Source organism: Sinohyriopsis cumingii, chromosome 7, assembly GCF_028554795.1.
Source record: "Sinohyriopsis cumingii isolate HCF-2022 chromosome 7, ASM2855479v2, whole genome shotgun sequence".
Lineage (NCBI taxonomy): Eukaryota > Metazoa > Mollusca > Bivalvia > Unionida > Unionidae > Sinohyriopsis > Sinohyriopsis cumingii.
The window spans coordinates 45,725,534-45,735,144 of record NC_142967.1 but is presented as its reverse complement, the minus strand read 5'-3'; positions in this window follow the sequence as shown (position 1 = coordinate 45,735,144).

Here is a 9,611-nt window from a genome sequence, read left to right as displayed (position 1 = left end):
ATAACACCACGAGAGCTGTTATCTATTGGACTATTAGATGAAGAGGAGAAAGTCTCGTTTTCGAGGATATTAAACTATTTTTGAGCGGTCATAAAAGGGGCGTCAACCGAAATGACGCTAGGTACTAATAAAACATCATAGGAGGGTTATTATGTGTATTTACTGGCTTGTAAATTTTACAAAAGCCCACTCGGTATGTCAGAGTTAATTGATTACTTCTTTTAGTTAAACACGAAGAGCAATTTGCACATGTAAAGAGACCTTAAAAAAGCCAAAATGAATGCATTTGAATGATAAAAATAATGTTCGAGGAATAGTACAAAAAAGTACAGAAAGAAACCTTCGTAAATAGGATGCAGTTTCTAAAGAGCTTTTTTAAAATAAAAAAAATTGATTTCTTGGTCATTTGTTATATGTTGAAATTTTGACAAGGTCGGGAGAGGACAACAGGCGAACCTATATATGGCTTTCACTAGAGTATGATATATGGATTTTGCACAGACTAAATAACTTACAACAACAACAACATATTAATAATAATAATAATAATAAATATAATAATAATAATAATAATAATAATAACAACAACAACAACAACAGTAGCAGTTTAAAATTATTATACTTTCAGTATTACTATACAGCTGGACTGCGGTCACACAAATGTCATCAGTCGAGTTCCCACCTTTCTCGGGTATTTCGCCCCTCGTCCCGGTATTCCCTCCAAATGGCGGGTCGACAGTCTTTATTGATCGTCTGTGTTGACCACCAGTTCTTTCTTCATGTCTCAGCCAGATGCAACTGAACGCTTTTTCTGCTAGCTTGCTCTGTGTCTTTCTCTGATGTTTTCATACTCTTGCTCTTATTTTGTTGTTTCGTTGTGCACAGAGCATCCTCCAGAAGAAGGAATACCGTAGACACGTGATATATATATATATATATATATATATATATATATATATATATATATATATATATATATATATATATATATATATATATATATATATATATATATATATATATATATATATATATATATATATATATATATATATATATATATGTTAGACTGGATATGTGTTATGTTGTGGCCAGGAGAAATCATCTCGTGGCTACGATATCTTATCTCGTGGTCAGAAATATGTCTTTGCTACGGAAAAAAAATCTCGTGGCAACGAGAATTTTTGTTACCTACGTCCCTTCCATTCTTCCGTAGTTTGAGCTAAAAAATCGTTTTGATCATTTTAAAGACTTTATGTGAGCAACGAGCAAAACCATTAATTAATAATCAACAGAGTGGTCATATTAACACATTCTCGGATGCACACTTAAGTCTTCATAAAGAAGATCCAATTGTATTGCATCCTTTATCGTTTGAAATAGCTCGCTACAAATTTTTTTTGGGCATTGTATGTCGTTAAACTGATAAATAAAATGCCCTGATGCTGGACACAAGTTCTCTCTACTTACATCGTCATCTTCCTACACGATTCACAAATAAAAAGGTGAGGAACATGACAGCACATAGTACACCGAAAAAGAATTAAATATCACTAAAATGAAATGCGGGAATCTGCGTAACAAATCGCTTTGAAAATTTATGGAATTTATTTGGCGCAGCGAGAGAATCATGACGTCAAAAAGAGCATCATTACGTCAAAAGAGTATCATTACGTCAAAATGGGTATCCTTACATCATTACGTGGGAGTATCGTTACGTCAATTAGAGATTCTCTGTGGCAATGACTGGCACAAATGATAAATAATCTGGACAATGAAAAAGAGAATATATGAACGGTTTACGTGTAACCATATGCGTCAAGAAGAGATGATAATAGCAGCACTTGATTAAGATAATCACAAAGGGCTCTAGAACCATTACAGCGATTTTCTGCTTATGAAACGATTACCGGTAATTTTTACAGTGTCCTTTGCATTCATTGTCAAACTCTTTTTAAAACACTGAGTGGAAGATTTATTTTTCTGACCGTTTCATTATGTTCATTCCACAATTTTAAAAGTCGATGGAAAGAAAGACATTTGCTACTCGAACGTCTGGCATAGTAAATAATTACACGCCTTTAATGATATCTGGAAGTAGATAGATTTAAATGGGAATGGGGGTGGTAATAAATTATACCTAGTGGTTGAGAGGCTTAAATGGAGGTAATAATTTTAAAAATTTTAGTTGAACAGTTACTTACTATTTTATATAAAGGGTAAAGTGCCCAAGCGTCGGACAGGTTACACTGTCATAAGTATCTGGCATCACAACTAGCACGTGCTGCCCTCTTTACGACTATTTTATAGTTCTTCTTGGGAGCTTGTTAATCATAGATTTCCAGTTACCTCCCTTGTATATAAAACTTGTTAAAGGGAAAATACATTACCTACATTTGCACCCCTACTCGGATAAGGCTGGTCCATGAATCCGTCGATCTTTTCAACAAAACTAATGTTGACCCATTCGTTAAAACAATTAAAATTAAATTCAAACCATAAGTTCAAACAAAATTAGAAGCACACTGCCGTATTAAGAAAGGTTACAGAAAGATACCAAATTCCATCGAAAGCTTTATGAAGGTTATAAATAATAATGTATGAATACTGCAAGTCTTCTAAGTAATGATAAGATGTACCACAATTTGACTTGGGAGTTAACCCGACTAGAACATGTAATGAATTATTTCTGAAATTTAAGATTACAAATCTCGGAACAAATCCTTCCAAAACAATGTAACAATGTAATTGGACGATCATTTGAACAAAGGTGACTATAGTTCTTTTCATGCAAGGGAAATACGAGATCATTTTCAGCAAAAGCGAATTGTGGATCTTATTGTCACAATTAGTGGTGACAGCGTCTTTGAGACTTTGTTTGCTGTTTTCTCTGTCTCGATTATTTAAATATGGCACATAATTTACCTTTTTTTTCTTTTTCTGGGTGCTGTCTTCTGTATATTAGCCTCAGAGCGGATCATGGTTGGCGGTAGCTTCTCCGCTAAACAGTGGCGTGAAATAACCGAACCGTAAGTTTCGTGTACAGTTAGTTACATGATTAAAAGTTTGCACTGGAAACTTTTAAAATGCAGGAGCTTCAGGGGACTTCACCACTCTGTCCCTTTAGGGGACTAATTTCATGGACCCGAGTCAAGTTTGTTTACTTTCCAACCCCCATACATACATACATACATACATACATACATACATACATACATACATACATACATACATACATTACATACATACATACATACGTACCGCTCCGGTGGCCTAGTGGTTAAAGCGACTGCTTGGAAGGTCGTGGGTTTGATCCCCGGCCGAGTCATACCAAATACTTACAAAATGGCACTAACTGCTGGCTCGCTTGACGCTCAGCATTAAGAGGTTAGTGTTAGGACTGGTTGGCCTGGTGTCAGGATATTGATGCCCCAGTGCTAGACATCACTATAAATTGTCACACTGCAGACATCATAGCGATATGACTAAAAGTTGCTAAAGCTACGTTAAAATTCCAAATCTCTATCTCTCTCTCACACACACACACACACGGACACACACAGACACACACGCTTATTTACTTACTTACTTACATATGCAACGGACACGGCTGGCAGAAGGGCTTTATGGCGCCCTAGGTGAACTTTAATTTTTGGCGTCCCAACCACTCAGAGAAAATGAATTTTCGTCTAATATGGTGCCTCTAAATGTCTGGTGCCCTTGGCGACCGCATAGTTTGCCCATATGGTAGGGCCGTCCCTGGTAACGAATCAAAAATGAGTTTGGCGCGTGATGAACGGCAGCGCATTTAATTTTAGTCTTCATCAATCAAGAACAATACATAGGTTGACGCGCGCCTGCACTGGGTTATTATACCCGGAGTGTTAGTACTATATATACTGTTACTCCATCGATGACATCATTCGTGCCAGCAAATGCGTTGGATTTGGATTTAAATTTCAACGATTTCTGTCATCGCAACTCCTTCGACATCATCATTGCCAGAGAAATACAGCCAATCAAAACGAACACCATGAAGTGCTAGATACATTTGTACAATAAATAAAAAATGAGAAGATACTTTAATTGACAAACAAGACGTGAAAAAGAAAAAGCGAGGGTGAAAACCATGACAATGAACGGTGAACGCTGTAAAAGAGGGACCTGGGGAAACCCCGAGTCTTTTACATACAATTCTGCCCGAACTGAAACAGATGAGAACAATGTATCATGTCTAATTCCGTTAGAAAGAGACCTGTGTTGCAAAGTAAAGAAACACCATCCATGACAGTAACCATTAATACAACTACAGCAGCGTGGCTCATACGAGGAAACAATTCAAGACATTGCAAATATTGATTAAAGGTCTACGAAGAATTTAACCCTTTCTCACACGAATGACCCTTTTTAGACATTCACATCTCTGAAGTCACTCCTACGGATCATACCTCAAAAATATGTTGATAGTACCAATTCGGATCACTTTGTCTATTTATAAACAAAGGATTCACCAAGAAGGTACGAATGATCGAACTATTTTTCGTTCTTAATATTTCGGTCAATCCTGCAATCAGTCCAGTCGTAGAAAAAGCTAAGCTGGTCCGAATAAATTATAGTTCTTTGGAGCGGGAATGCAGACATTCACACGAAGAAAATGCGTCTTCATTCTCTAAATTATTGCTCCGAAATACATCCGATGTATATTTTAGTCTCGCAGAAATAGTCTATAAAGTTCTGAAATCCCTCGTTAAGGTCAGTCTTCTCGAAATCAGGCTTCTCCGTTCTAAGTAAAACTGGTTCGTTTTCCTCGACAGTATTGTTATTCTGTGGCCTATTGCCTTTTCTGATATACATAACATTCGTTATTACCTTGGGAATGATGTTAAGTCTTTCCATAACTGTTGTTTGGCGTTGTATAATTTTGAATCACTTTCTGTAAATTTCTGACCAAAAGTGTGATTTTTTGTTGTTCTTCAATCCTCTCAAGTTGAAACTCTAAGGGGAACTGAACTATATCACCTTCCTAACTAGGGATCAAGAGAGAGAGAGAGAGAGAGAGAGAGAGAGAGAGAGAGAGAGAGAGAGAGAAATTGGACTAGAATAGTCCGCGATCATGAAACGATTACAGCCATCAATTTAAAAGCCTAAAACAATTTGATGACGTCTATGACTACTTTCAGTGTTAACTAAAACAAAGAGAACATTGTCAGCACAAGTGAACCCTAGCAACTTTGACCAGAAGGTGATCGATTCTTATTCATGGCCACTGTCATTATCTCCTTGACCAAAATGAACCGAAATCATCAAAATGTGAAAAGTAGCACGGTGGCCTCTGACGATTATTTCCATAATGAATCGACGGATAATGTGACATCTAGAAAATTTTGAAGACGGTCTAAGCCTACACAGTCAATTTTATAGAATTTAAGACCCAAATATCGGCAGCAAAACCAGTTGTGCTTGTTACGGTCTATGTTGTTGGAGTTAAAAAGAGAGAGCCAAGTTCAAGATCAACATCGTTTGAGACTTTCTATCACACATGACAGTTGACAATCAGCTCTCTTAAAATGAATTATAACATATCTACTTATGCTGTTTATAGGACCGTTTTATCGGAGACACATCATCAAAGGCAGAGTTAATATATTTAGTGAGGAAAACTGTTTTCACGGCATATTCGAAAATATGCAAGTTTCTGTCTCCATCTCAGTGGCATACTAAGGGTAAATGGCGCCCGGGGCGACGATGATGGTCCAAAAGTATATTGGAGGTTCAAGACCTCTGGTGCCCGGGGCATGCAGACCCCCATGGATCGCTGGATCTTTTCGGGCCTTTCGCGGGTTCTTCCTGTACCAAATCTACTTGCCGACATGTATCATGTTCTGAACAATGGCGTTAAGCATCACAAAACCAAACCAGTACTGACAGACACATCCATGTTTCAAGGAATAAGAATGACACACATTTATCAGTAGCAACTACAAAGATTTGCAACCGCTTCCTGTAAATTTTAAAATTAAAAGTCCGTTTTGCAAGTTTTATTTTTCTTGTATTAACAGATTTATGAACTGCTACGTATAAAACATGGACTACCTACCAAAATGAGTTCTCTCAAGTAGTCATTGTTAAACTGAACGCCTGTCCTAAGCAAAGCATAAAACATTGCTGGAATATTCGATTTAGGTTATACTTCCCAAAATGTTTGTAGAAATGTTATGAAAAAGGATTTTTCTCATAACCGTCTTCTCATTTCATGCTATGAAAAGGAATTACTCAATAGTTAAGAAATGTCTTTGCCCGCGGAGAGAGAGAGAGAGAGAGAGAGAGAGAGAGAGAGAGAGAGAGAGAGAGAGAGAGAGAATAGTTCCATGTTCTCTTGAAAGAGGGGTAACTTTGACGGCGACGATATGGCTACATCTGGAGAACATGGCGATGCGAGGGTACTTCGGGATGCTGTAACGACACAAGCCTCTTTGAGATTCCGACGAATGAACTCATTTTATTGAAATACTCAACATATAAAATTAAATTCCAATATCAACTTTCCAATATCAATCTTCATAAACTTAAATTACAGATGTAAGAGATACATATAAAACTACGATATTCCTTCACTTACCAACATCACACTTTTGTATAATTTCTGCCTTTTATAATATAATACAGATGATTAAATATCGAATAAATTCATGATAGCTAAATAATCTAAAATTCAATATTTTAGACTAACACCGCAATCATTTAATAGAAATATATTTTACTGAATTTAATCTAAAATGTGAACATATTAAACTCTATTATTTAAAGAGCATTTCAACCATTGCTCACTATGAAGTTGGTAGCGAACGTTATTTTTACTATAATCAGTAATATAATTACAAGTAAATATAAGCTCTTCAAGCAATTAAACTTTCCAATACATTATATTAAAGAATAGTAAAGAAATATTAGGATAATCCAATGTTGCAACTTACTGATGTTACATTGACATCTTAACACTAAAAATCCTTATACTATATAAAAAATTGTACGTAGACGATAATCTTACATGTAACGACACAAACCTCTTTGAGATCCCGACTAATGGACTCGTGAGTCCGCAGTCCGACGCTATGTATTTATTATTATGTACTTTTGAGAGAGTGATGTAGGTAAGGTGAACTTGTTTGCATTTAAAACGTGTACAATGGAGAGAATGTTGGCATACCTGTATGTTATATTACATTATAATGTGGATGATATTTCTTTGGATATTGTGCTCTTGGAAATTGTACATGATCTAAGCACACTGCTAACTAAAATGACTGCTCCATTGTTTTAAAAAATCAGCCTGAATTAGTCTAAAGTACACTATCCATATCAGCTATTGAAATAGGGAAAATGAATTTTGCCAGACTAGACAAGACCAGCTTCTGAAAGTGCAATGAATGAATTACCAAATATATGAAATGTAAAAAAGTTATCGGCTCTCTTTTGTATGCAATTTATCTCTGAATTTCAGGAAGTGAAAATTACCAAGTGGAGATAGCACCTTTTTGAAAGGTGCACATATTGAGTAAGGCCAAGCTGTATACTCTAAAACCCATATTACACCCATCAGTCATACACCAAAATAAAGGGAATGAAAGGTTCTTTGAATTATACCTAAGATATGCAAGGTCTTTTTACATAGCCAGTATAAACAACGATGAAAGCCATGGAAATTCTTTTTCTTTAAAATTCTAATCCTATATAAAATACGAAACTGTAGAGCGCCACCGTAAAGCAAATATGCACAATGCTGCCTTCCTCTGTGACTATGATTTGAATTCAACGTAGAAAAATACAAAGCAAAGCAAAATGGTCCAGTTCAGTGTACTGTATTATGATTTGAACATCTATGCCAGAGCCTGGGCGAGATATGGGAAAGGAAAAATACATCATGCACAGTTTTGTCTATGTCCACTAAGCTATGAAAGATAATGGTGCGTACGAGAACGACTTCAATACTTTGGGAGTCAGCAAATGTTTGGACTTTAAAACTTTTGTTTAACTGACATGTTGCCATATCGTTCACGTTTAGCTGTACTCATTGAATGCTAACGGCTACCGTATCGTTAACATAAATTGTGCGAATTGTTACCGTAACGGTCTGTGTCCTAATACCGCCAATACCAGGTAGCGAATTTTGTCTACAAGTAGCAGTTCAACCATTTTTAGTGTAATAGTGAACAGCTACGTCTAAGCGCGTTTTCATTTCCCTGTCTGGATCGTGTTGAACAGACCTGCTGATTTAATTCCTTTTAACATCATCGACAAAATATATCACATACAACAATCCAACGAATATATTATTACCGATGGAGAAGTGTTGTTGTTAAGGTTTAATAAGGAACATTTTGATTTCATGATTTGTAGCGAGTGATCAAGAATAACGACAACTTCTACGATATGGAAAAGCGTCCTAGAAAAGAAATACAAATCATGTGAAAACGTGACATCGGGCAAGTCAAACTACATTGGAAAGGTTCTTAGCTTTGTCTCGATATTTGGACTGCGGCATCGTAAGTCATTGAGAATAAAAAGAAGTCATTAGGCATGCCGTTAAAACACGAGCAATCTTCATTAAGATTATCACTACTAACATAAACATCAACAGTGGGTATGGTGTGAAAAACGTGTCATGGTGTATCGTGTAATTGCAGCTGCTGTCGGAAACTTGAGATTGAGTTGTATTGGCTGTCTTCTTCCCAGCCCATCGTTGAAATATAAAGACAGTAACAGTAACGGAACCCACGGAAATTCCAATCATATAGTCATAGCAAACTCTTATAATAGTTGGAAATCATTCCTAGTGATCAGCCAACTCCTCGGAATATAAAATTAATGAATTATCAATAATTGATTTTATTTTACTTGAACTAGTGACCGTTTTTTATTGTGTTTCCCACAAACATATTTTGTTGTTTCATTACAAAACGTTTTCTTCAAGGATTGCAAATGGATCACGAACCCCATTGGGAAGTGGCTTTGGCAGAAATGATTTACCCTACTCAAGTCATGAGTATCACTGGGAAACAAACCAGTTTCGTAGTAGAAATACTAGACGAAAAACGTGTAAGAATAGTTGAACAGAAAAGACAAACGGCTTTTAGGAAGGGATACAAAAGCCCTTGCCGGCCAAGTGAATATTACGAAAATGAGAATTCCTTAAAGATATTATTTTCTTGGTCGATATCATGTCGATGCAATTTCTGCACTCTTCAACAGCCAGTTTAGCAATGCCATAGACAATAACAACATAAGTGTGAAGGAAAGATGAGTCTTGATTCTCATCTAAAAGATAAAGTATTGAGGATTATAAGACGTGACAGACCATTCCAAACCTCCACTGACTAGGTTTGAGACCAAACGCTGTAGAGTTACCCATACTGTCCGCTCATCCACTTAAACGAAGGACCCGTTTAAAGAAGAACTTGAACTCATTTTCTATTAATAGATGTGAAGTTTGTTGTGGAACCTAAAATTAAATGAATGCTTGAGATCTTTATTGACTTCTGACACGCAATTCAGCCCTATGCAATCCAGTGTTCTGTGCTAAGATGGACTGCTTCATCGAAAACCTAACTACC